The sequence below is a fragment of the Numida meleagris genome, chromosome 1, assembly GCF_002078875.1.
Source record: "Numida meleagris isolate 19003 breed g44 Domestic line chromosome 1, NumMel1.0, whole genome shotgun sequence".
Taxonomy (NCBI): domain Eukaryota; kingdom Metazoa; phylum Chordata; class Aves; order Galliformes; family Numididae; genus Numida; species Numida meleagris.
Window position 1 is genome coordinate 21,018,299 of NC_034409.1, and position 27,583 is coordinate 21,045,881.

At 37.8% G+C, this 27,583-nt stretch overlaps 1 protein-coding gene and 1 long non-coding RNA gene across 4 annotated transcripts in view; one reads left to right on the plus strand and one right to left on the minus strand.

Annotated features, from left to right (window-relative positions):
* GRM8 (glutamate metabotropic receptor 8) overlaps positions 1-27,583 on the plus strand; it is a 326,341-nt gene that overhangs the window by 78,157 nt on the left and 220,601 nt on the right. The window lies entirely within an intron of this gene.
* On the minus strand, positions 13,316-15,839 carry LOC110392522. The gene is made up of 4 exons (XR_002434448.1): positions 15,801-15,839; positions 15,406-15,691; positions 14,400-14,463; positions 13,316-13,711 (listed from the first exon to the last, which is right to left on the minus strand). It is a non-coding gene; the product is annotated as an uncharacterized LOC110392522 (long non-coding RNA).

Consider the following 27,583-nt stretch of genomic DNA (forward strand, 5'->3'; position numbering starts at 1 on the left):
CTGCACTTGTTCAGAGTAGGGTAGCCCATTTAGTCAGCTACAAATCATTCCTTCAATTCTGTTAGCTAGTTAATTGCCCACAAAGCTCCAAAGAACTCTTTTCAAAGAATACAACATTTCAAAGAACTACTATTACTCATTACAGAAAAAAACAAGCATATGTGTATGCTTCACTAATAGTTGGAAATACTCCTACATCAATTTTTTTTTTCTTTTAGAAATGTGTGATTTTTATGCAAATTACAATCTGTGAAGCTATACTAAAAATTTGGATGGCAGTAATATGTCTATTGTGAAACTTGGCTGATTAGAAAAAAGTTATTTTTTCTCACTTTGATCAAAATATATTCTCTCAAGAACTTTCTATGATGGAAATACTGTTGCTTGTTCCTCTACCTTTTAGCATTTCTTCAGTATAGAATGATGAGTGAATTTTCATCACTTAGAAACAACTGAAATGGAGCTAATTGTTCCAAACACTGATATTCTCACAAAAATGCCAGTCTCTTTCTTTAACACTGTTAATTAAAGTAGGATATTTTGACTAGACAATTAATCAAGGGAATGAATTACAAAACAATACCCTTGAGTAGCAGAGGTGTCATGCAGATAAATCCCTGTGTACTGCTGTGACTGTATGCTTCTAGAAAACCTTCCTACCATGTACATACTAAGCGTAATATTCAGACCTGCAGCATACCCTTTGGTGGCCTTCGTAAGTCAGCTTCTCCTTGGGTTGTTGCCAAAATGCTGTGATTGGTCACAGAAGGAGGAACAAAAATTCATAAGCCTTGCAAACCAAAGAATGAGGCAGTTCTTTTCCAAATTGAGACTGGAGACCATTCAAGTTCATGCATAGATGGAGTTTGTAAATGCTTAAGCAGGGGTTGAACAAGAAAAACAAAAGTATCCCAGGACCTCAGTGATTCCTGCAAACATTTATACCAGTAACTTGCTGAATGTTATTAACCCCCATGGACAGTAGCCACACCTATTTTCAGCGAGGCAAGATCTGTTTTCTTTCAAGTATGGTAACAGTAAGTCCTAATTAATGTTTATGAGAAGTTATTTTATTTCTGTAGGTATTCCCACCTTCCTCATTTCTCCTTTGATTTTAAGGGGCTCTTTGTGTTTCCCTTTTGCACTGTCTGCTGTCTATGAAACAGCATACACGTGCCAGGACATCAATGGAGTCTATAACTTTTGAGAGAACTGCAGATTATTAGGCTTCAGCAGTGATACCTGGGATGCAGAGAAACTCAAAGTGTCACCTTTTGTAGAAAGGCTCCAGATGTGACTGAACGATTCTGCCCAGTACCAGGAAATAAAAACCCTTTGTTTTCTCAAAGTTTAAGGTCAGGTTTGGCATAAATACCATTAAAGCCACTCCATGTAGAATGAGGGGCCTTGTATCTCAGCAGCTCCTGTTTTAAGGGCCATCCCTCTTGCATAAAATGACTTTTTAAGAATTTCTCTTGTACCACCAGTGTCAAGCACAAATCTGTAAGCCAGAGACACTATTCATGAACATGCTCAGATACTTGCCAAAAGAGGATAGAACTTTACTGTGTACTATAGCAGGCTTATTGTAATATATTTTGGTAGAATATTGGATTTGTTGTGAGATGCATTACAACATTTTCTAAGTCCAGTAAATTGAGTGATGTGGTTGTAAGTATTTTACCCAACATGTTAATGCACTTAATGAAGTGCAGATAATTACACTGCTCAATTTGTAAGAATTGTCAGACCTCAAAATTGCTTCCATTATATTGTAGTATTTTATTTATTAAATCCTTTCTGAGCTTATTCAGGAAGTAGAAATATTATTTAATTTCAGTTAAATTATTTTAATTGGTTATTTTATTTTATTTTTTTCCAGAGTACATTTATTTATTTATTTATTTTCCAAAATGTAATATTCCTTTCATGGAATTGAGAAGATGAAGCCAACCTGATGGACACTCTTGTTTCCTGTAACATTTATATAGGACAGAGTATATAGCATTTCTTGCCAGTAGTCAAGACTCCCTCATCAGTGCATAGACATGTAAGAAAGAATGTCTCTAGCTTGAATCTGCTTGTAAAAACGGTGTCAGAAATGAATGAAACTGTCAAATACATAGAGGCAGGACCTAGATCAAAAATAAGCTTTTCATAGAAATGTCAGGTGAGAATGCAAGTAAATTCATGGATGAGTTTACAGAAATTAGGTAATGATGGTTAGAATTTTTTATCGGCTTTTTTTTTTTTTGCATGAAATTGCACGACATTTCAAGGAATCACAACCTAAGTGACAAGCTGTTACTAAGTAGAACCCTGAAGAAGTTAGTAGATACAATACACTGAATGAGATTCTAATTCTTCAGCGGGTTTAGCAGGACAAGCAATCCTATCAGTAAGATATATTCTTTTTGTTGCTAAAATATGTGAAAATAATATGGATTTATTTTTTTCTTTCAGTTAAATGCAAAGATTTTTATTTTACTTTAAGTAGCCCACAGAACAATATTGGTGACACAGAGGAAAGTTTTTGCAGGCCTAGTTTTGGACCTCTGGAAGTTTATGGGCATTTGATGACTAAATTGCTTCATTGTTTTGATATTTTTGTTGGTCAGATGTACACGAGTTAATAGTGATATCTGCAGGGAGATTGTTGAAGCCATAGGACTTTGAAGATGATTTACTTCCCATGTGGACCGTGGTAAGGTCTGAGCACAGTGGGGGGAAAAGGATTTCAAGAAATAGCTAGTGTTCAATTCAGATGTAGAATGACTTCCTAATTAGAGAGTAATGGTAATGGTCAGTTCTCCACAGTAACGTCCTTGAAATTATAAGGTTCATTAACTAAGGTCAGTTTAACTGGAGTTGTCTTAGCTTTCTTTGTCTTTCTGTGATAAAGAATTACAAAGGAGTCAGTTTTCTGAAAGAAGGACATTTGGTTGTGTTCAGAAAATGTGTTAGTTGATAGAAGAGCATCAGTTCCCATATGTATACTTGCCACAGGCATCGCAAGCTTGTGACAAATTCCTTTGGGTACCTGCTCCTCAGGTGCCTCTCAGGCACAGTGGTGAAAGGCATTCAAGGACTTCTGTGCTGGGTAGAGAGCTGCCTTCTGTTTTCTTCTCAGTAACTCCTTTTGCTCATTTTCTACTCCATTTGTTGTACAGACGTAGAAAAAATGTGCAGGTTGTGTCCAAATACCTTTTTCATTATCCAGTACCAGAGAGTCTACACAGAATAAAGGAGAGAAAATGAAAAATGAAAGAAAGGAGAGAAAAAAATAAAAAAGGGGGAAGAAGCTGAGTAGATTTCTTGTGTTATCTGTTATAAACCTTTAGTTTACATTGTGTTCATCTTGGACTCAATGATCTTTGTGAGTCCCTTCCTGCTTGAGAGATTCTGTGGTAACAATAAAACACTTAGCAAAATGGAGTTATGTTTTCCTAAGGAGATTATTTTAATAATTTGCTGAACATGGTTCCTGAATTCTGCCTGATTTTATTTATTTATACATGCGAAGAATAACACAGTGTAAGGGAACTGTTGTGTCACAGCCTGAACTGATTGAGCACGGTGAAGTGGGTTTCTGGCCCAGGAAGCACAGGTGCAAGCAATTCACCTGTGCTTCCCAGGTGACTGGACCCAGGGTCTACCCCTCCCTGGGCTCATTTAAGGGCTAGCCTCTGAAAGGAGAATGTCTTCTGGACAAAGGCCACTTCACGATATGGAGTGTTTTATAGCTAGGGACCTTATCACCAATTGGGTGAGTTAACTTTTTCCTGTGTATGATTATTGATATTTCTAATGATGCTTTTCCTGGTACTGTAAAGAACTTATTAGAAGCAATTTTACTGCTTCCAAGGACTAACACAAAGCAGGTCTCAAACTGGCCCTTAATCAGTTTATGAAAGGGACTGTGCAGTGTGTTTGCTTGATGTAATGTGGGATCAACTCTGAGCACCGGAGGATCCCTTCACATGCTGTATCATTCTTGGTCTTTGCTCATGCTCGGGAAACTGAGTGGTTGTAGAGGCACCAAGTTTGCAGGTCAAGCTTGGTTTTCATATACACCATCCTATTTTGCTCGAGACATGAACATCCCACTTCTTTTGGATGGTATCCTGATTGATGACTGTAGAACTTTTTTTCATCTGAAGTGGATTTATTCAAGTGAAATCGCTAGTCTTTAGTAAATGTTCTTCTTGGTGATGCACAAAATCTGTGCTCTAGCTCACTCTGTCTTGACTGTCTTGACACTGCAAGAGTAATTGACAGCAGTGACATACAGTCACAAGTATGGTTAATCTCTTCTATTAGGAGATATGGTTTTGAAATACAGCGAGGAATGTGGATTCACTGTCTTTGAGAGTGTGTTTTTATGCTGTCACTTTTTAAATTACTAAAGTGTAGTTTGTAAGGTTTTTCCTATTGAAACAATTACAATTTTATGGACTACAGGGCAGATAAAAACTAATCTCAGTGACTGTGTTTTTGGATTTCTGGTTAATTAACTGAAACCTAAAACATAGACAAGATTTATGAGATACTGAGCATTCACATCTGCAAGTGAGTTCAACTCATGCAACAGAACTTGGTAGTCTCCAGACTTCCTACTAGGAGCTATTTCTTTATAAGAAGATCTTTGCAATTAATCATTTTATCAATGCCAGGTGCAGTTGAGAGAATGGTCAGAGTTTACGTAGCACTATTTGCTACCTAACATTATTAACTCTCTACTTCCAGCAGTGGAATTCCCACCATTCTAATTCATTCTTTTCCACGTATATGAATAAATATTTTAGAGCAAGAAGGAACGAAAATAAGACTGATGCCACCAGCAGCCAGCATGATGAGATCCCAAGGCTAGCCTCAGCCTTTCCCTGATTAATTTGCTGAATCAACTTTTTATTCTTACTGAAAATATTGTTCACTTACCACCAAAGGGAAAAGAAAGCAATCATTGCATTGCAGTCAGTGAGGGGATGGATGGCAAGAACCTATCATTCATATATTAATCCTAAAACCACTGAGCCTTTCTCTGAAGTCCTTTAGGACTAAGGTAATACACACAATAGAAGTGCTAAAATAGCATATATTCATCTCTGATTTGCGTGTAATGTAGGTTCGTTATAAAAATGAATATCAGGCTTAAATATTCAACTTTTGCTGGCATTTAATAAGAGGAATACAGTTATCAAAGTAAAAGAAATTTTGAAAATGGAAACAAAGCTGGTGTTAGTTCACCCATGACAGCCTTATAAAATGGAAACAAGTAAAGGTGTATTGGGAACTTGTACTATTTTTGTAGCTGAAGCTGATTGTCAGAATCTTCTGTTGTAGTTACTTTCTGTGTAGCTTTAGATACAACATTCTGTGCTACTACATCTTTGAAGAGCTGAATCACTCCTTCATGCGGTAAAGTTAATTCAGCTGGATTTTGATTCATTGTTTTGAGTTCTTGAACTTAAGAAGAACGTGTATAAGCATTTGTGAGAGTGATGCAAGGAGTGAAATGGTGCTGTATGAAGGCAGAGACAGAGATTGTACTCCCAAAGCTGGTGTCAAAGTACTAGGGGAAATGAAAACACTACAGATGCTATGTGTTACAAGGTCTTTGTGTTGAAAAAAGCACCTTCATTTCACTTTTTATTCATAAGGGTCTTTTGGAAAAAAAAAAAAAAATTCCCCCAAGAACGCTGTGGTGGAGGGAAAGGACTGTGAGTTGCAGGTCATTGATGATGGTGTAAAACTAAAGATGAAAAACAGAAATTTATGAATTTATCCCATTCAGCCTTTCAGAGCTCTAGACGGCCTTTCCAAGATGACTGAGCTCTTAGACACCCAAATCCATTCCTTTGAATGTTCCTGATGGAGGCTTCTGACTGTGAGCAGGCTGTGTCCTTAGCTTAGCTGCAGTCTTCAGAGAAGCCTGAAACACTGGCTGTGATCAGGAGGGTGACTTACTTTATCTGATGTTGTGGACATCTCCTGCATTAGTCTAAGGGCTGACTGTAGCACCAGAGGGTCGTGATTTTTAGAGACCTGTGAATGCCCACCCCTGGGCAGAGCACACCTGGCTGGGAGGGTGCTGATTGATGTAGGGCTTTTGCATACAACTGTGAGCCATGTATGTGCTCAAAGAGTGGAAAAAATGAAAATGATTAGGGGAAGTTAGTTCAAATAGTGCCTATGCATGTGGATTGTCAAAAGTTGAAGGTAGCAAGTGTGCAGGCTAAGATGCAAATTATCTGAGACACACTAAGAAATCACAATATTCATAAGTTCGGTGTTTTACTTTACAGGAAATAAAATACAGGAATGTGAATGCACAAGCATACTTGCTTTTTTTAGAAGGTTCCTTAAAAATAGTTCCTGTTAAATCAAGATTTCTACTGTGAACAAAGAATTACATCTATGGTCAATTCTTTTTTAATTTAGCAACTCCCAATTTCATCAAATAGGAATTATAGCCTCAGGAATTCCTTTGACAAGAGGTTGCCCCCAGAGTCTGGAAGATTATCCAATTACAGTGTAAAGAAACTGACAGCAAGGATGACTGACTAAAGATAAGCATCTGAGAGCATCAGGAAAAGAAAGAGGAATATGTGTGAGAAAGAGCACTTTAGAGGCAGGCAAATTATAGTAAAAGTACTGTTTTTACCAGAGAGTGGTCAGGTACTGGAACAGGCTCTCCCAGGCAGTGGTCTCAGTGCCAAGCTGACGGAGTTTAAGAAGTTTGGACAGCACTCTCAGAACTATGGTTTGAATTTTTGGTGGTTCAGTGGGAAGGCTGGCATTGGACTCGCTGGTCCTTGTGGGTCTCCTCCAACTTGGGATATTCTGTATATTAACAAAAAGTAGCTCAGTATTCTGCAGCACTCCTCTGTATTAGGAGAATAGATCATCCTCTGCAGATTTTTCTGTCGAGTGCCTAGACTCTCTAGAGAGTCTGTTTAAGTGGGCTGAGAAGTCCTCATTTGGGCCCAGACATTTACAGTTTCAATCAGGCTGTGCCTTACTTAATCATCTCATTAGCAGGATTGTTCTTCATCCCATGTGTATTCTGTGCCAATCGGAGAAATCTTGCAGGAAAGGAAACATGGAGTTTTGATCAATCCGTTATTTAATATTATCAACAAAAATGCAGACAGCATTTCATTTAAGTGAAAGTATAACAAATGCCTGAGTTTTTCTTGGAAGAGGGGTCAATGAAATTTAATTTTGATTAAAGTATGTAATTATCCAGTATTCACTAAACATGAGAACCTTAATGCAGCTGAATGGGGTCTAATCAAAGATCCAGCTAACTCAGGTCTCTGTCTTTGGCAAAGGCATGTTTTTAGGAGTACCTGAGGAACAGGGTGTGTGTGCAAAGTGATTCACCAGGATTTCCTATAACATGGAGTGCAATTTTAACCATTCTATTTAATAGCCATTTAATCATTCTGTGCTCCTTAAATTTTTTCAAGGCCTGGAGGATATAAAAGGCCTGGCGAGTTTCTGAACTGTGGGTTGCTTTGGTTCTAAACGTTTAAGAAACAAGCACTTCTGTGAGCAAGGACATAATGTAGTCTTGTTAACTATGGCTTGGTATTTCATGACTGAGTTGGCTGAGAACTCTGATTAAAGTTTTTATCTGTTGTTGGGGTATTTGGAATGGCTTTGTCCTGTGTGGATGCTGTGGGGGCCTAACAAAAGCTAAAATTAGCTTTTCTCTCAGTGAGAGCACTAACTGGATTTCTCTTTCCTAATCAGCCTTTTGCTATCACAAAAAGAGAAATGTACTTAAGCTTTTGGACCTGTATCTCTGTCAAATTTGGCAGAACCGTGCAAAAAGCCAGTAGACTTCATGCAATATGTCTGAGAAAGGGAGACAGCTACATGCATCCATACACAATACGACAGTATGCTTGTACAAGCTTTGTTTCTTTAGGAAAAACAATATAGAAAGACTGGAAAAAATAAAGCTTGCCAATAATGTGGTCAAAACTTGATTTGGAGTGTTAAAGGAGTACTCCCTTATTTGCCTCATGAAGTTAAAGCTCTTGTAGCAAATACCAGTTTTATTCCTTCTTAGAAATCTATATATATACCAAAGACAAAAGGAGAAATAAAGGTTTTATTTTTCAGTGAATTATACGTTGTTTGTAATACGCTGAAAACCATCAATGCCTCCACCTTTCACGTAGGGCAGTACCTACCTTCTGTGTAGTATTTGTGGCATTCGGAACTCAGTGCGGCATGGTGTCAGTATCACAATAACTGTAAGTACTGTGTGTGGTGGATGTCAAGATTTTAATTGCACCTACTAAGCCATAGGCTTCTTATTGCTTGTTTGGAAGAAGCATGTAATGAGCATCTCCCCAGGAAATTACATGATGAAGGGATTCATCAACATAGTTTACCTGATTCTGCTCTATGGATGAGGTTGTTAATATGCAGCTTTAGGATGTTAAAAACAGAACCTGTGGAAAAGAAAAAGAAATGGGGAAATGTGTTTCAGTAGTAGTGTCCCTCCCATGTACATTCAATTTATTATCACAACAGTTAAATAAATTATTTTTACCATAATGTGCATTTTGCCTAGATGCTGCCTAAGCGTTACAGGATATCAATAAAGATGTCATTGTGAAAGACAGCAACAAGAAACAAATAAAAGGGAGATTTAACTCTCTGCATTAATCTCAGCTGGTTTAAATCTGGTTTTGTCAACTGTGGACAGAATTTACTTCTTACTCTTCAGGTCTGTCCAGGTTCCTCATAGATCTGACTTTTTTGGGCATTTTTCACAGATTCACATCACCCATGTTCTGCCTGAGAGACAAACCAGTTTGTACTGGAGCAGGTAAAGGTCTCAGCAGTGTACTGACTCAAAATTCCACGCCATTTCTACCACTGCAGTTGTTAACGACCAAGACATGCTCTTGAGGCATTTAAGGCCAGGCTGGATGTGGCTCTGGGCAGCCTGGTCTAGTGTTTGGCAACCCTGCCCATGGCAGGGGGGTTGAAACTAGATGATCTTTGAGGTCCTTTTCAATCCAGGACACTCTATGGTGATGATTCTATGATGATGAAGATGCAGCTCTCGCAGAGGTTTGCTGGTGGTACAGTTGCAGTTGACTGAACATTATCACCTTCCTTTGGTACCACAGATAAAATGCTCTTTTACCTGAATCCTTTTTCAGTACCCCTTTCTTACCTTTTCTTAATTTTCAAGTGCCAGAGAGCATAATGCTTTTCCTCTGGACTGATCTTGTCTTAGGTGAAGATTCATTGAGAGGCTAAAGAAGTTTTCGCCTTTTCTTCACATTAGCCTGCACTGTCTGATGTTCCTATGTTAGCAGCTTGTATGCGTACGGGCTTTGTCTCAGCTCCTCAGTAGTGAAGTATTGAGCTGTGGTTCACATGTGTTTTTATGTCATGTTCGTTCCTTGCGTTCACCAGGATGTGAAAAAACAAACCTGAACCTTAGGACAGAGGTGCCTGAGAAAGAACGCTTGCAACTGAGCTGCAAAATTTCCCTGTAAGCTGTCAACCCCTGTCAGTGGCTTTTATGTGCTCATCCCAGGGGCAACATTGTGCTACAGGCATTTTATGTTCTTCTGCTGCATTATGTGAATTGCAGTAATGCTTTGCTGTTATTTTTTCATGTTAGGTTACTGGTTGTTTCTTCTTCTTCTTCTTCTTTTTTTTTTTTTTTTTTTAGAGGCTTGAGTTAGCTCCTAAACTTTTGGTTGTTAATGAATGGGGGCCCAAAGTAATATTTGGATCTACTGCCAAACTGTTTTCTCTCACTGGGAATGAACTTGAGGACTTACCCTGTTTCATCTAATCCCATGTTCCTATGCAGCTGAGCATAGTGTTCTCTCTATGATAGAAAAGATGTAGCAGTGCTATTCTTTTTCCTGGACAAGCACAGATTTTCCAGCTTTGTTAGGATTTCTCAGGAGAATTAAGTCTGTTTCAGGTGACCTGAAAAATATTAGTTATGCTGGTCATATTTTCAAGTAAGCATTTCATGAGATTTTTTTCATAACATTTAAATGATAACATTACTCCTTTTCCTAATTGCATTATACATCATCATCTGACCACATGTAGGAAAATGTGCTGAAATCTGGAGATGGATGAAAATAAGTGCTTGGGTTACTCCCATTGCATAATAATTTGTTCTAGGAAAAAAATAGCTTTTAATTCTTTACATCACTGAAGAAGAGGTAAAACTGAATTCTATTTATATGTATTGTAATTCTGCCCCAGTGACTTTCAGCACATTGCTTTGTTGTATTAGGTGCTCATGTTTGATTATGGAAATAATGTTTTAGGAAGTAGTACTTAATGAAATGCATAGCAGATATGAAGGAAACAGGCTGGAGATCACTGTAAGGTGGCAGATGGAAGTAGAATAAAAAATTCGGTGGTAATATTAAGGTATTCTCTGAGTTATAATTGGATTCTGGGTCAGAAACACTCTTTCTGCTATACATATTTGAACAGGCATTGCAAGTACTTCTTGTTATAGATTGCATTAGGATCCCAGTGTCTGGCAGCACTGAGCAAACTGGCTGAATAGTTTGGGTATGTCTGCCTCAACATTGTTCAGTGACCACTAAGTACATCCTGCTTTTCAGAAGCTATTGGAAGCCAGGGCAACAGTATAAATGTAGATACTTTGCTTTGCAGATTAATTAATAACGGTATGTTTTGATGATCAAGTGTGTCTAGATGATTTCTTAAGACTCATTATTTTCTTTGAGTAAAGGAGAAAAAAGATGCACTCTTTTGCTGCTCCAAACTAGATGCAAATTAGTTTATAGAAAAGCAGTGTGTGAAGGACCTTCTGAATCCCATTGAAACTAAGGGAGAAAACAGAGTTTAAAAGGCTTTCTCAGCATGTCATGATTGAGTCCAAGTATTGCATGGAGGTAAAAGGTATGTCCTGTAACTGCCTTTCACAGGCAACGTGGCAAATGTTAATAACGGTATCCCCTAACTTGACAAGTGCAGAAGATCAGGCATATGGCACTCATTTGTGTTCCTGCTGAGGCACATGATATATCATGCAGAATCCCCTGTTGCTTTCTTGGGGAGTAGGACCTCTTGATGATGGCAAGAGTGACCTAACTCAATACAAGAGTTTCAGATATCTGATGTAATGAAATAAGCCGTACTGGAAATGTGTTATCTCAAATTGTGACCTTTCTGCCTGTGGGAACGCTGGTGTTCTGATATTGTCTGCAAGAACAGTTCAAATGGAAGGTGCCTATCAAGAAATATTCATGGAAATTAGTGGGATACACCAGTTCTGAAAGACGAGTCTAAAACTGCAAACTAATTGTGTTAGTATTCAAGCATAAGAAGAGACAAAATTCAGTGGATAGATGATTCATCATTAATGACTGCTGTTTCATGGGCACTCAGAGTATGATTGGCACATGCAAACTTTGCCGAAAGATTGTCATATATAAAAGAATGTGTTCTTGATGACTTTGTGAATATTAGGTGCAGTTAGCAGCAAGAAAATAATAGACATACCTTATTTATTGGAAGTTTTTTAGATTTTTTTCAAGCTAAATCTCTGTTATTTTCTTTAATTTCTTTTGCCTCACCCAACCTAACTTGTTTTCTTCCAGTGTACCTACCTGCTCTTCCAATCTCCATCCTGAGATGCTCCTGAAAAGCTCCAGGTGGTTCATGCCTTCTGAAGCGATACAGTGTAGCTGAATCACGTGCTACTTTTTTTTGTGGATGTGGCAAAAGAAATGAGTTTTTCAGAATTATGGGATATTATCTAGTAGAATTATGGATTATGCATCCAACCTTCATACGGTTATTCTTAAAATAACATTGTCCAAATGTTATTTGTTATTTTGTGGAGACAAATTTTTTACTGTTTTGTGTCTGACTGAAACCTTTGTGCCATCAATAGTGCCTTTGCTCATGAGGTGCCGGCATTTCTGTAAAGAGTGTTCAAGGCTTATCCAGTTCAGGGGTTTGCATGGTTAGAGAATGAAACAACAGTGAATTCCAATATTTTAATGCCTTTAATGATACTGTCATTTGAACAAAATGACCAACTACACGCACTACGAATTTGTACCACTCTGTAGCATTTAACTTTGTTTGTGGCGATTACCTCAGCCAGTATGCACACGGATGCCATGTATAGCAGCTGTCACACAATATCATTGGGAACAAATTTTACTGTGATTGCAGAAGATGAACTGCCACTAGAGAAAATGTAGAGCTGGGATATAATCTGGGAAAATACAAACTATGATGAGTTTGGATCCTTTCTGGCAGTCAAAGAAATAGTCCACCTGTTCATATCTGATGATAAAAATGCACAAATTGTAATTCAAATGGATATGGCTTCCTTGAAGTGCTATGTGCATATGATTTATAGCTTTATAATCTAATGTGACAGTCTCTTGAAAATTTTAGTAAAAAAGAGAAACTGGTTGTGTTATGGACTATGGTGAAAATAATGTGTGTTTCTACAGTTCAAATCTTAATCTGAGTTGAATTATACAATTTAGAAATGTAGATTAAATGGGGATACTGTATAAAATCTTCACTTTAACAGCTAAACTGGACTTTAAAAAAAAACTTTGTGGAAGAAGATGCCATGGTTAGAGAACTGCAGGTCTTCATAGGAGTGAATACGAAGAGGCATGAAAGAGTGCTGGACTACATGAAACAGATCATATCTGCCACTGCAAAAATCAGTCAGTCACCGGTGCCCATTCTTTTGGCCACTGGTATCACCATCAGTACAGTAATAGTCCAGGGCCTGATCTGAACCTCAGTTACTTTGCATGCTTTTCGAGCTTATATTTGGAGGAGAGCCTCACTGGAGTCTGAACACATCAATATTTGAGATAGTTAATATTAAGATATTGATTTTTTTTTTAAACACAGACAGTATTTGAACTCTCTTCAGTAAGAATGGATGAGGACACTTGACCATCCTGACTTTGCAATTCAGTATTTCTTCTTCATTCAAAATAAAGTGAAGCAATCAACCCTTGGGTCCACTGAGGACACTCTACCCTCACTGTGGTTACGCTGGGGAATATCCAGGAGAAAAGGTGTAAAAATGTTGTGTATATGAAATAATGGTCTTCTATTATTTTGGGTTGTACAAGTGTTGTTTTAATCCTGCTCCCCACTCCCAGTAGGATGAAGGAGAGAACTGGGAAAAAATACAAAAAGGTGAAACTCTGAGTTGAGATAAAAAAAGTCATTTACTAAGATAAGAAAGGAAGAGGGAAAAAAGTGATAATGATTATAAATATATATGTATTTACAAAGCAAGTGATGCACAGCGCAATTGCTTACCACCCACTGACTGAGGCCCAACCAGTGACTGCCCCCCAGCCAATCCCCCTTAGTTTTCTAAAGTATTTAGATCAGTGTCCTGGTTCTGTCCCTTCCTAACAGGGCAGTACCAGAAGCTGAAACATCCTTGTCTCTGTGCAATGCTGCTCAGCAACAGCAGAAACATTAGCATGTTATCAACATTTTTCTCCCAAAGCATCATACCAGAAACTGAAGGAAAAATAACTGTCCCAGCTGAAACCTGGACAATGAGACTTCTGGAAACTGCAGTTAATTACAGGTAAATTGTTTCTGGTGCTGTTGCTTGATGTTTTCCCGCTGCAAGAGTTTCATCCAGTGCATTAAACACTGCAGAGTCTCCTGTATACTGAACAGATGTTATTTTTTTGAGGTATCAGAAAAGACAACAAAACAAGAAATCTTACAGTTACTGAAAATAGGAACTTCTAAATGGTGGAATGAAAATACTGGGGAAAGCCAGCACATTTCTGAGAAAATACATAGTCTGCTGTTCAGACAATTTGAGGTGTGTATTCTTACCCTACTAGCAGGTGATATAGTATAACTATTCTTTAACCTTTTCCATAGTAAATCACGCAAAGATGGAGAGTAAAATACCCTGAGAATTGAAGTATGTATTGAAGACTCCACTAAATACAATGTATTCATAATAACTTTTGTCATTTGGTAAATTTAGTAGTACCCTCCTTTTTTAGTCCACTTTATTTTTTAAAATATATTGGACAACACAAACCCTATCATTTTCATGACATAATTTCATGAAATATTCTTGGTGATAAGAAAAAGAAATTAAAATATTGTAAACAAGATAACTATTAAGGCAGCAGCTGGACAACACATAAAACCTATGAATATTGGGCCTGACAGGCAAAGCATGGCCCTAAACCTTAGGGATTTGTTGTTTCAGTTTTCAAGTACTTATTGTAATATATTACAAGAAGCTACAAAGATTGGAATCATGAAAGAACATGGAGATTTAATTACAAATTGTTTTAACAAGTGACAAATTTGATGCTCTCTGAGCACAAGGTTACCTGTCTAGTTCAAGTGGATGTTTTACCATCCAGTGTGACTTTTACCACTGTACATCTGTGTGTCCTAAAAGAGTTAAATGAGAAAAGAAAGGTTAACGTAGTACTTCAATTTTCTGAAGCAAGAATAACTGATGTTCTTAAGATTACCTTTTCTTCAAAAAAAAAGGACCTCTAAATATTATTTAAGTGTTCTAAATCTCAATATATTATCAGTTTCATGAGAATACGTACAGCTGCTTATGTTCTGGAGAGTTTTAGAACTTTTTAAAGGTAGTAGAAGTTTGCATGAGAGATTTTTTAATGTTTTTTTTTTTTAAACTAAATACACAAAGAAGTACCAATCTCTACCTCACTAGAATGCAATTGCTTCAGGAGAGTGATGCTCCCATTTTTTTTTTTAATAATTCACAACAGCTCATGCAGAGTTTAGGGGAGAAAAATGTGGTCTCTTGGTATTTAAAAGAAAATTCCTAAAGCAGTGTGACAGTGTTATAAAGTTTGGCCATAACTACACTAACAGTGCCTTGTACTGTATACACTAAAAGTGAGGTATGAAATTAGAGCAGAGGCTATACAAGTGATATTTCTAAGGTCTAGAGTACCTGAGTGTCTTGACCTTTTAGGTATGTGATTACTGCAATTAAAAAAAAAAATCACAAACTAAACTGGCAGATTTGTAAGCCTACTATCAAAGGCTAAGAAAGGAAGGAACGCAAGTTGTTTTTGTTCTTTAATACTTCAGTGTTTCATTCATGGTACAGATTTTATTTCAGTTTAACTGTGCTGATAGAATTAAAGAGCTTTCTGTTGCCTAAAAAAGTCCAAAAGAAGCTGCAGAAGGGAAATAAGAACTGTTTTGCTCTGAGTATTGGGAATATCTATGTCAGCTGAAGGCACCAAACACTTCTGCTGCATTTTCTTGCTGTCTCAGTAACAGTAACTCACTGTAGATACACAAATAGTAAACAGGTCTGTTTCCTGAGGGACGTGTTTAGCCATAAGATACCTGATTTGTTTTAATGGCATATTTCTTGCCCCATGTCATCCTGAGCAGTACTTGAGTGGCAGTAGCGGACCATGACAGTAGCTGAGAAACCTTCATGAGGTAGAGACAAATCCAAGTGTTCACCACCAAGCATTTGGTTTGCTGCTGGTAAGGGACTGCTCCAGACGCGCTGAGGAACAAACATCACTGCTTTCATTTGTCAGTCAGTGCAGTTCTTCTCATGGGCTGACTTACTCTCCCTGTTTGTCTTTTCCTTCCTCTTGATCCTTCTCTCTAACTTTTTACACTTTTGTAGCAATCAGAAAGATCAACATGATGGAAAAGGCATTACAAAAGATGTAGAAGGACCAGCACAATAGAAAGATGCTGTAACAGAAGGGAAGAAGACTGCTTACCTGTATCAGAAGATTCTGGATTCATAGGGGAAAAACTCCACCAAGGAGGGATCTCCAGAAAGAGATCCTTCCTCCGTGGCAGTCAGCCCTTAAATGAGGCCTAAGAGCGGTGCAGCCAGGCTCCACCCCTTCCCTTCACACAGTGAATTGCCTTCACCTGTGCTCCCAGGGCTGACTGGGTCTTTCCTCCAGGTGCTCAGTCAGTGGTTCAGACTGTGACTCAGCAGCTCCCATACAGCTTTTAACTTTTCTCTTTCCTTCTGACTGGCATACCAAAGACTGTCATTGTTCCAGTAGCTCTTCTGCATATAGTATACGTTCTCCATGGTTTTTGTTTTGATCTTTTTTATGATTCAGGCATCAACAGAGCAGATAATGTGTCCACATACACAGTAAAATGGTAATGCCCTGTAGATGGTACCAAAATGTAAATAATTGCATGAATAACCGTTCCTTTTTTTCCTTGTCTAAAGGTCAGGAAGCTGGAACTCATTGTGAATGCACAAGACAGCTCTGTAGGTAATGATATTCATGTACATGGTATTCTAAGTGCCACAGTAACAAATTAAATAAGAAACTGTATGAAAACAGGGTGACAGAAATGCAGTTATAGCGGTAGTCTTCGTTGTCTCACTGACATTCGTATCAGAAGAATGTAGGGTGAGAAATGAGGCTGGTTATAAATAGTGAGGGAAACTTTATCTCAAGCGTTTCCAAATATTAAGACCATGTCTGCAGCGTGTAGTGTAGGACAGACAGACATATGGAGCTATATTCACCTCTCCTGTGTTAAGGGTTCAAATGCTGCCTGTTTGTGACAGCATTAGTTATCATAAGCTTCTCATAGCACAGAAAGATAAAGGCGTCTTCTGATGATAATGTATTGTCTTACCTTAAATTTCTGTAACAGAACGAAGTGAACAATACTCTGGTATGACATGTTTCTCCCAAATGGCTATAAACAGATCTGGGATGGCTACCCCATATTCTGTTATCTAACATTCAGACACTGAAATCTAGGTGATGTTGCTGTCAGCAGTGATTGCCTGATTTATATGCATTTTCTGGAGAACAGACAAAATATTCAGGCCTAGGGCTGGTGGAACATTTTGACTTTTTTTTTCCTCCCCAAGCAAACTTGCTCTACACAAACTGCTTTTCAGCACAGTGAAAATAAAGGTCTGCATGGAACAATCAGCTGAGTGCCTTTTGGCGCTGACAGATGTTCAGTGGTACAGAGCACATAATCAGAGTGGACTTTGATTTTGATTTGCGTAGGACACAGTCTCCTGCTTTCCACAGCTGTTGCCCCAATACCAATGCTATATAACAAGGTGCCTACAATCAGGGTAGCAGAAAGGATTGTGTTTCTGAGTGTCAGCCACACCTAGGGCGCCATCGTGCTATATCAGTAAACCTCTGATAAATGTGCATTGTACTTGTGTTTTGTCTCTGAATTGCTGTAAGCATAACATCAACGTGTGCTGTATGGCAGAGGAGCGCTAGGACTGGTGCAGGGAGTCTCCAAAGTGGGATGCACACACACACCCTTGGGGAGTGCACGACAATGCGCTGAGGTGCAGGAAGAAAATACTTCTGCACCATTAATAAAATAGAATAACCACATCTTAGCAAGAATGTTTTCAAATCAAGTCTCTATGAGCAGTAGGGGAGCGCATGTCTGAAAATCAGTTTAAGTAGAGTTCCTTTAGATTTCAGTCTTTATGTTTTGTTTTCCTTTAGAGTTTCTTTCTGAAGAATCCTGTTAAAACAGGATTGCAATTTTGAGGCAGAGCAGTTACCTCTCTTTCATTAGGAATCAGCTATATAAGATGTTGATCTGACCCAGTAACCATTTTCCCAGAATGGTGGACATTATTCCTGGATTGTTCCTTGAAACAAGAAACATCTTGAAACCTGTACTAAGCTTGCTGCTGAAAATCTCAATGGTATGCCTTTAGATATGTCCATGTTTCTTAGTCATACTTTTCAAGACTCAAATGGTAGTCTTCCTCTGGTAGCGCTGCAAGTGCTCCAGCAAGTTATCTCTATCTTCATGATTTCATCATTTTTGAAGATGTCACTTTAGATAAATGCATGTGGACAAATTATAGGGGGCATAAATTTAGTGCATCTTTTATAATACCGTAGTAGTGGTGTGGACACTTGCTGCTACCCTTAATGTGATGCAGCTTGTCTTTGTAGCATGTATGTGAGCATTTATTGCAGAGCAGTGACAAATATTCTTTAGAATACTGCGCCAAGAACATATTTGATTGTAATTTATCTGTGTTCCTGTTCCTTAGAAAACCAAATAACATGTATACAGTCCAAGTCTGAATCTTTACAGAGGTTTTTTTTTCACACTATCCTGTCTCCTTTGCTGTTAGTGTCATAATGACTTGTTTTGCGTTCTAGTGTTTGTGTGGTGCAGTTGTCATCCTGAAGTGAGGAAGAGTCATGCTCCCTCTGCTTGCATACTAGAGAGCACTGGTAGTGTGAGAGAATCTGTAACATAGCACAGACTGGGGAGCACAGACTGTGAGGTAGAAAGGGCTGTAAAAATGCATAAAATGTAGATTAAAACAAAAATTAGCAAATGCTATTGCTGGTATTCTGAGAGTTGTGTTGCAGAGTGTTTAGGAAGCACACTTGGTTGAGTTGTTTATGGTTTAGATTTGCAAGTATGCTCAGGAATTTCATATTTCTTGTTAATGAAGTTAATAAGAGCATGAACTGTTTATAAAGTAGAGAGAGACGGTACGGTTAATGTCACCTTTGAGAAGTGCATCATAACTTTACAGTTTTGTTCTCTCAGACTGTTCTGAGCCGCTTATAAATGATTCAAAATAAGATCCTCAACCTTCTGTTCTTAAAGCCTTCATGGATCAAGCAGTTTTTTTTCTTAGGTTGCTTCCTAAGACTGTAATCTTTTCTTTCCGTAGCTAAATTCCATGAGATAATTGTAGTTCTCACTTTCTGTTAATAACATCAGAAGTTTTACATAAAATCTGGGATCCTGACATTGTATTCACAGTATTGATACAGTCCCTACCTCAAGACTCCGTAGCATATGGAAACACGATATGAATTATTGTAAATGATAGTTAGGATGGGGGAAAGTATGAAATGAGAATAGACGTAGGGGAATATATGTAGCCCTGTGTACACATCAGTTTTTTCATTCTGGGTAATATAAACACTGTACTTTCTACTGAGCTGATTGACATTACTAATCATCAGATTATTTTACAGAGACTGTAGCTGAAGTGTATACTAAGAAGGTCCTCCAAAGAGAAGAGGCAGAGAGTCTAGTGGGTTTCTTTCAGAGATAATGTGGAAAAGGAAAAATCACAGAAAAATATTGACTGTTCCTTATGAGACATATCTTTATAGAGGAGGCTTCTCAAAATGAATAGCAGAGTTTCAATGCCTTGCTGTAGTTGAGATGTTGGAAATTGTTTAATACCATATTCATTTATTTATTTAAAATAAGATACAGAATTTCAGTGTCTTATTTTGACTAGAACTTGATTAGAGAAAATGGTGGCATACTGTGTACTCATTACTGAAATTTCATTATGACTTGCATAAAGTATAGATCTTGTAGTGGAAGCCTGCAGAGAAACTCTAGTTCAGAGAGACTTTGTGCTACAGTTTAAGACAAAGTTTGATATATAGCATGTGGTTCTCTATTAAAAAAAAGCTTTATAATAATAAAATAACCTATTGTCATCAATATCAAAGAGAAAATCAAAAGAAAACAAAGAAGAAAGAATTATCCTGTTTATACAAGTTACATTAGCAGAGAAGTTATAAACGTGTTATTTGAAATAAAATAGTTCAATAGAGCTTTGTCAAGGTACTATGTTGGTTAATACTGTTATTATATCAAGAACCAGCTCAAAAGAAGAAAGTGTCAAAAACACATTGGAAAATCTGTTTTGCAGACTTTTATTGATTTTGGAGATATATTTCTTATAATAATGAACACCTTGAAAAATGTAAGGTTTTAAATGACTAAGAGCAAATGAACGCTCAAGAAAGTTTTGTAACAGTAAAAAGATGACTGAAATATGTTGCTGTTGCATTAGGTCTTTGAGGAAATGTTGAGTGTTCCGTATTCTCTAATGTTGAATAGGATTATGGCTAACTTCTGAATTGCTAAGTAGGGGGCTGCCAAAGATGAAGGAACTGTTAGTCCACAGCAGGTGGTTCTCTGATTCCCTGCTATTACTTCAGAAATGTGTAGGTGTCTAGTGTGGCCTTCTTAACTGATTGCTGTTGCTATGCCTGACGTGACCTGGTGAGCAGGACCATGTAATGCTGTTCACTTAGTGTGGGCTGTACTTCTCCATCTGTGTGTTGTGGGAGCAATCCCAGTTTTTGCTGAAATTCAGACAGGTGTCATTGGCTTCAGGTGACCTTGTAATCCTGCTCTACTTCTTTAAATAGTGATCTTCTATCCCTTACCATAGCAAATTATTATTTTTTTAATGAAAAGATTATAAATGTGTAATAACTATTTTTTCAATGTGTGCTTTTTCAAGTTAAAAACACTGACATAGCATTTCACAGTACCGTAGTGGCAGGTACGTAGAGAAGATTTAAAGAATGAGCGAGAAGGAAGATTGATTATATCTTGGGAAAATTACTACTAACACCTTCAACAGGAAGAAGATTGATGGAGATCAATAATGTTGAAAAACAGACCTATGGGCAATAATAGACAATTAGATATAGGTTTGTTGTGAAATATGGCAGCAAAAAGTCAAAGTGGTTTAGAATTGCAGCATATTTAGAGGCATCATAGCTAGAACAGAAAGTGATAATGCCCCTATCTAAGATATGTTAACACCTCAACTAGAAAAAAAAATCTACAGGGCATTTCAGAACTAGAAGGATGCTAATAATCACAAAAGTGCCATGGATAGCAACAGGTGAAGAACCTGAAACTATTACCTGTAAATAATAATAAATACTTATATAAATATAAAATAAAGATGAAATTATTTTTGATTGACATGACTCTAAAAATAGAAATTTGTATTTTATTTTTCCTTCAGAAAGTATAACTAAATAGATATAAAAGCGTATTTTATCAGAATAGAACTTTATTCATTTATTGAAACTTCTTGCATTAATTGTGTTTAGAAATGTATATTATATTACTAGAGTACCAGAAAATACATAGGTGCACTCTATTTTTGTTTGTTAAATCACAATTTTATATTTTGCACAATGATTTTATGTTATCAAAAAAAGGGCAGAATGCAGTAGGTGAAAGAAACTTACGTAGTGATGTTTCCATACTTTCACTTGACCTCCAGCCATGGTTCCTGGAATAGGCACAGGTCGTTCTCCTGCTCCTGTACTGCACCAGCCAGTGTGGAGGCAGTACCTCAGGACCACAGGATGCACTTACAGCACCAAAAAAAAAGCCCTGGGTGTCCATGTTTGGGTGACTGACATCTACCTAAAGCCTTCATATAAAATCATTTCAATTTCTTCATATTGCTTGCTTTCTTAAATTCTTTTCCTTAAGAAGTTGGTAAAAAAAAACCAAACAAAACAACCCAAAACAACAACACCAACAACAAAATGAAGCCAAAAATCAAACAAAAAACTCCCAACCAAATAAATAAAAACCCTCTATAAAGAGCTGAAATTCCGGAACAGAAACTGTCTCAATTTCTGATAAAAGTCCACCAAGGTAATATAAAGATTAAAAAAAAGTAAGGGAGTAATGATGAAGGGGTTAACTACAGTGTCTATGAAACTGCATGTGGAGAATCCAAATGACTGTAAGGGAAGCTTTCCAGACTTGGGAGTACTGGTGGATGGGAAGCTGGACGTGAGATAGCAATGTGCCCTCGCAGCCCAGAAAGCCAACTGTATCCTGGGCTGCATCAAAAGAAGCGTGGCCAGCAGGGTGAGGGAGGTGATCCTGTCCTTCTGCTGTGCTGGTGAGGCCTCACCTGGAGTACTGTGTCCAGATGTGGAGTCCTCAGTACAGGAGAGACATGGACCTGTTGGAGTGCGTCCAGAGGAGGGCCCCAAAAATGATCCACAGAGTGAAACACCTCTATAAGGACACGCTGAGAGAGCTGGGGCTGTTCCGCTTGGAGAAGAGAAGGCTCTAGGGAGACCTGATAGCGGACTTTCAATATCTAAGGGGGGCTGTAAGAAGCAAGGGGATAGACTCTTTATTGGACTCTGTTGAGATAGAGGTTTCAAACTTAAAGAGGGTAGATTTAGGTTGGATGTAAGGAAAACATCTTTTACAGTGAGGATGATGAGGCACTGGAACAGGTTGCCCAGAGAGGTGGTGGAAGTCCTCGTTCTCCTGCACTGCTTGGAGTGAGGAGGTATAATGTGGATGGGGGAAGGTGTTTTTCATTTGCTTCCTTTTCTCACTGCTATAGTCTGTTAGTAATGGACAATGAATTACATTAAACTCCCTATGCTATGTCTGTTTTGTCCATGCTGGTAGTTGGAGAGTGATCTTGACCTCATCTGAACCCTTTAGTACTTTTTATTGCATTTTCTTCCCCTGTTTGAGGGGAAGAGTGAGAAAGTGATGTGATGGAGTTTAGTGAGCCATCGGTGTGAAACCACCACACCACATCTACAGCTGTCCTTGCCTTTTCACATACAATAAATCTGGAATATTGTTCATCAGTTCCTCAAGCATGTCTGTGTGACTGGAAATGGCTGCCACAGTGGCATTAGTGTATCTGGAATATAGGTAGTATCTGTAATCAACGTGTTGCATTTGGAGAGACAGTAACAGTGTTATTAGGACCTTCATGATAAAGGTAGGAATCAAGAAAGGGATTTTGTGTGCACAGAGACCAGATGACTTACTTATAGAGACACAGCCATACAATTATTGTTATACTGTGTATTTGTCATATTTAGATGCTTCAGTTCTTTTCCTATTTCCATCCACTCCTTGTGCCAAGTAGCAATGTTAGCTTAAGACCATCAGTTTCACTGAAAAGCCCTCCAAAAAAATGGATAGCATCTAAGAGGAAAAAAATGTTCTGAGAAAGGAATGAATCACTGAGAAACAAATTGTTTCCTCTCTCTGTCTGTGTATGCATCTTAAGTACACTTAAATTTTCTGTGGGAGTGTACACTTGTGTGGTTGTTCCTCTTTTCTTTAGAAGCACTTAAGATTGCTATCACTTTTTTTTGAGTGCCAGAAGTAAAGATAATAAATGAACATTAGCATCATGTAAACTCTCGTTTTCTTAAAACACTGAGTCAAAATGATTATTATTGCTATTTTTCTCAAACAGATACCACTCTCAGACCAAAGGATTGGTACCAAGACCAAATATATTTAACAGAACAATATTCCTCTATTGGATTGGGAGGATTGGGGTAAGGGGGTAAAAGATAGATGTCGAATACTGAAATGTCTTCATGGAGTTTGCTACATGAAATACTATAAATGAAAAGAATATTTAAATTTGTTTAAAACAAAAAAAATCAAGATATGAGAAACTGAAATAATGAAGGTAATTTGTACTGTATTGACATGGATTGTTAGTCTATTAAAATGTTTTCACATGCACAACTGAACAAGTAGAAGAGTACTCATGTTTTTAAGTTTTGTGATGTGAAGCTATTTTTTCTATAATCATCTCTATATATATCAATCTGTACAATATCAAAGGATAAATATTATTTAGGAGGATTTTTATTTACCTTCATTCACCATCTTTTTGCATTTACTCTGTGTATACCAGAGTTTAGAGTTTAGAGATCTGCAATGCAGCATGCAGGTATTTAAGGTGCTGGTGGATTGCTCAGCATCATCAACTCCCATTGACATCTTCTCACCTTCAGGAAACTGAGAACTGTAAAATGGAATATGTACACAGTTAGAATTGCTATGATGAGCAAGGCTAAGAAGCTATTGAAGAGGTGTCTTTTGAGCTTTCAGTCATCTCTTTCAATCCTTTTCCAAAGAACAATAATGAATGCCTATATTTTTAATAAATGCTCAGTTTCTTTGTCTTTGACACTGTATAGTTGAACAAATACTCATTTGGTGGGCATGTGTGTAGGATCTACACAACTACAATGGTTTCCAGCATGTGCTTGCTTGTGGCTCTTGAACATAATTTAAGCAACACTTGTGGTTGTGGAGAATGAATAAAAAAGCAATAGTGGGATAAAAAGGACTCCTGAGTGGGGAGAACATGTTAGGTAAGCTGATTATTTGAACTCTGTTCCTAAATCTGATTTATCCATTTTCACTTGGTGAAATAATCAAAGCTGATTTTTGTAGTGTTGGCTTTATTTTGATGAGGTTAATAATCTGGGATACAAAACACTTACAATACATGACCTCAGAATCCCAGGTGTTCCCTCTTAATCTCAGATGCCAAATTCCACATGGATTTTGCCTTTTCTGTGTGTGTATGTGACTGTGTTTGTGCATATAGAATCATAGAATCATAGAATTAGCTAGGTTGGAAAAGACCTACAAGATCACCTAGTCCAACCATCCACCTACCACCAACAGCGCCACTAAACTATGTCTCCCAACGCTATATCTAAACGTTTCTTGAACACCTCCAGGGACGGTGACTCCACCACCTCCCTGGGCAGCCCATTCCAGCGCCTGACCACTCTTTCAGAAAAGTAGTATTTCCTAATGTCCAGCCTAAATCTCCCGTGGCGCAACTTGAAGCCATTCCCCCTCGTCCTGTCACTAGTTACAAGAGAGAAGAGGCTCACTACACAGCCTCCCTTCAGGTAGTTGTAGAGAGCAATGAGGTCTCCCCTGAGCCTCCTCTTCTTCCTTGTATATGACACATATACATGTTACAGACATTTGCAGATACTTGAGTGAGAGCATACTGCAATACTATTCTTCAAAAGTAATTACCAGGAATTGAACTTTTCATTCCAGTGTGACAAATTTAGACTTTTTTAAGTCAGACAAAGTTCTGAGATCTGTCTGATTTACTGATTCTGCAAAAATGGACAAGGATCTGGTGAGATGTTAAGCTGTGAGCCAAACCAGTGTTGTAGTTGTTTACGTGGTTGCTGTTGTCTCTTTCATCTCAGTAAGTCTCTTGCAAATGAATCCTAACCTGTTTTCTCAGCTATCTCTGTAGAAACCAGGGTAAAGGCTGTGCCAGAGAAATGTGATATCACTGCACAGGTGTTTTGTCATGTTAAAAAGTCTGTACATGGGGAGATAGGAGGAGGAAAAGAAAATCTTCCAGTCTAACCTTCATCACTATACTTGGTCAAGGTAAAAATCTAATCTGTCTAGGTGACATATGAGAAAGGCTTGGTTTCTTCTGGAAGGTTATTCAGTCTGGAGAGTCTAGCCTCCTTGATATAAACTTTACAATGATATATAAACTCAGACAATATGGAGGACTTACAGTGTATAACCAGAAGGACCTGCTTAACTCATTTGGCAGTAACTTGGTGAAAACTTATTAAAAAGAACCACAAGTTTTCATTTGACCAGAAACACTTCCTATGTCTAGAAATTTGAGATGGGTATTTGGGTGGGAAACTGATCAAGTTTATAGGTAATGCAAAGAATAATGAAGCGGTGAAATAAACTCTAAAATGTTGAGAACAAGTCATACCTATAAACAGTCCTGATCACATGGAAAAGACAGATGCACTCAAACTACAGTAATTTGAAACTAGATGAGTTTAAGTGCAGAGTCAAACGTGATGAAACAATAGTAAAAATGTGTCCAATAAAGTGCTTTGGCTAACTGAGCTAAAGAAATCGTTGGGTATGTCAGTGAGGTAATACCGGTAACAGCAAAGTGATATTACCTCTACACGTTAGCAAGGTAATATTTAAACAGTGTAACCAGTTTTGAGTTCTGAAGTTAAAACATTGATGATTTAGAGAGGAAGTTTTAAGATGGGAGACAAAAGGAGCTTGCTGAGGAGAAGACGATTTGAACTAGCCCACGTGTAACTAAGAAGAAAAAATATTCCTTGTAGATTAAAAAGTATGATGATATTCAGGAGCTAGAACTGGTGCTGAACAAGTTCAAGGCAAAATATTTTGTTTACCAGTGGCATTATCAAAGATGTGAAAGGTTCAGCAAGTGATGCTAACAGTTGCACTACTGACTATCGTCAGCCGAATCTAGAGATTTTTGTAGCTGAATGCTGTAGAGCACTAGTGATGTGGTAGCTGTTGAACAGAAAGTTGATCTCTGCACCTGAGAGTTTAGTGACTTAAGCAGAAAACACGAGAAAATAGAATTCACCAGTTCAACGTAAATGTATGGGTCTGAGTTTAAAATTTCTGGGAGATGTAAGATATACTGTGCTGCAGATAATAGCAAGTGTTAGAAATAAGTTGATATGTTCTTTGAAATCAAAGAATTACAACTCAGAATAGGAACTGTATGGAAAAAATGTGCACCTTTTCATTTTAGAAAACATCTGACAGTGGCTGCTGAAAGAGGAGAGTGATCAGATGTGAATGAAAAATAGAAACTTTCTGAATAGAGCACACAGTGTCAGGGCTCTTTCACTGAATCTCCCTCACTGAATACAAGCATAGCTGTGTTGTAACAAGTGCATCATCACTTGCAGAATTCTTCCATAATCTCTTAAACTTGGATCATTATACACCTAGCAAAAGGAAAGTGTGTCTGACTTCCTTGTACAGCTTTAAAAATATCTAAATAAAAAAGGAGTCTCTCTTCACTACTGAGGATTTGTTTCCTTTATAAGTATGAAAGCAACAAGTTTTGAAAACTTCTGTTGGGGTTCATTTCTTTTCTGCTCTCTTCACAGAATTTTTTCTGCAGCAGCAGCAGAGGAGAGTTGTTCCTCTAAAGACGTTAACAGGGGTGTGCACTCTCTGCTTGACAGACAGGGGGCTGTCTTTGGTCTTCTGGAAGCAAGATGAAGGTTGAATTAGCCATAAAATATCAGTGTCTCACTTTTCATATATTTTATAGAAAAAGTGGTAGGATATTAATGGAACCATGTCACCGAGGAAAGTGACAGCTGTAACTATTTTGTGGAAAGCCCTGTTCTCTTAGCCTGGGGATGCTATTTTGGTTCAAATCCCTCGAGGGACTTTAATGGGAAGCAGAACTCAGGTTTGATTTTAATAGCTTTTTGTTTGACATTGTTTCTGATCTGTTTAAGCCTGTCAAGGATGAGATGGTGGTAGGCATAAGCAGAAGTGGGGCTGTAGGCCACAGGGAGTTGCAGCACCACTTACGATGACTTCTGTAGGGATGAAGTTCCTGCAGAGGTAAGAATGAAGTAAATGCTTTTTTCCACATTTCCTGTTTCGGATTTAAAAATATGTTCCACCAAAAAGCATTTTGAGTCCTTCCATTATGTTTAGAGTACTATTAAATGCCGGGAAGTGTGTCACAAGGAACGAGATAGATGCATCGGCTGTTTATTCTCTGTTGATGTAGGAAATCTGTGGTGATTAGGGAATAAGAAGTCTGTTTTTTTTTTTTTTTTTTTTTTCAGTGCCACATTGTTATGTACGTCCAGTCATTCACAAAAACATTGCCTCATTCATTTGGAAAACATCACAGAAGTGAAAATACTGTGATTTAAAACTCCATCGTTTCACTTTTTAGTTTCACTCATCTTGACACTGAACATTATTGAACGTATCCAATCTTATTCATTCTGTCACTAGTGTGGGCTTTATTGATCAAATGTCTGTGGAAGTAAACAGTCACTTAAGGATGACAATGAAGTAGTTAGCTGATGTCACAAGATGCTAATTTATTTCTGGAATA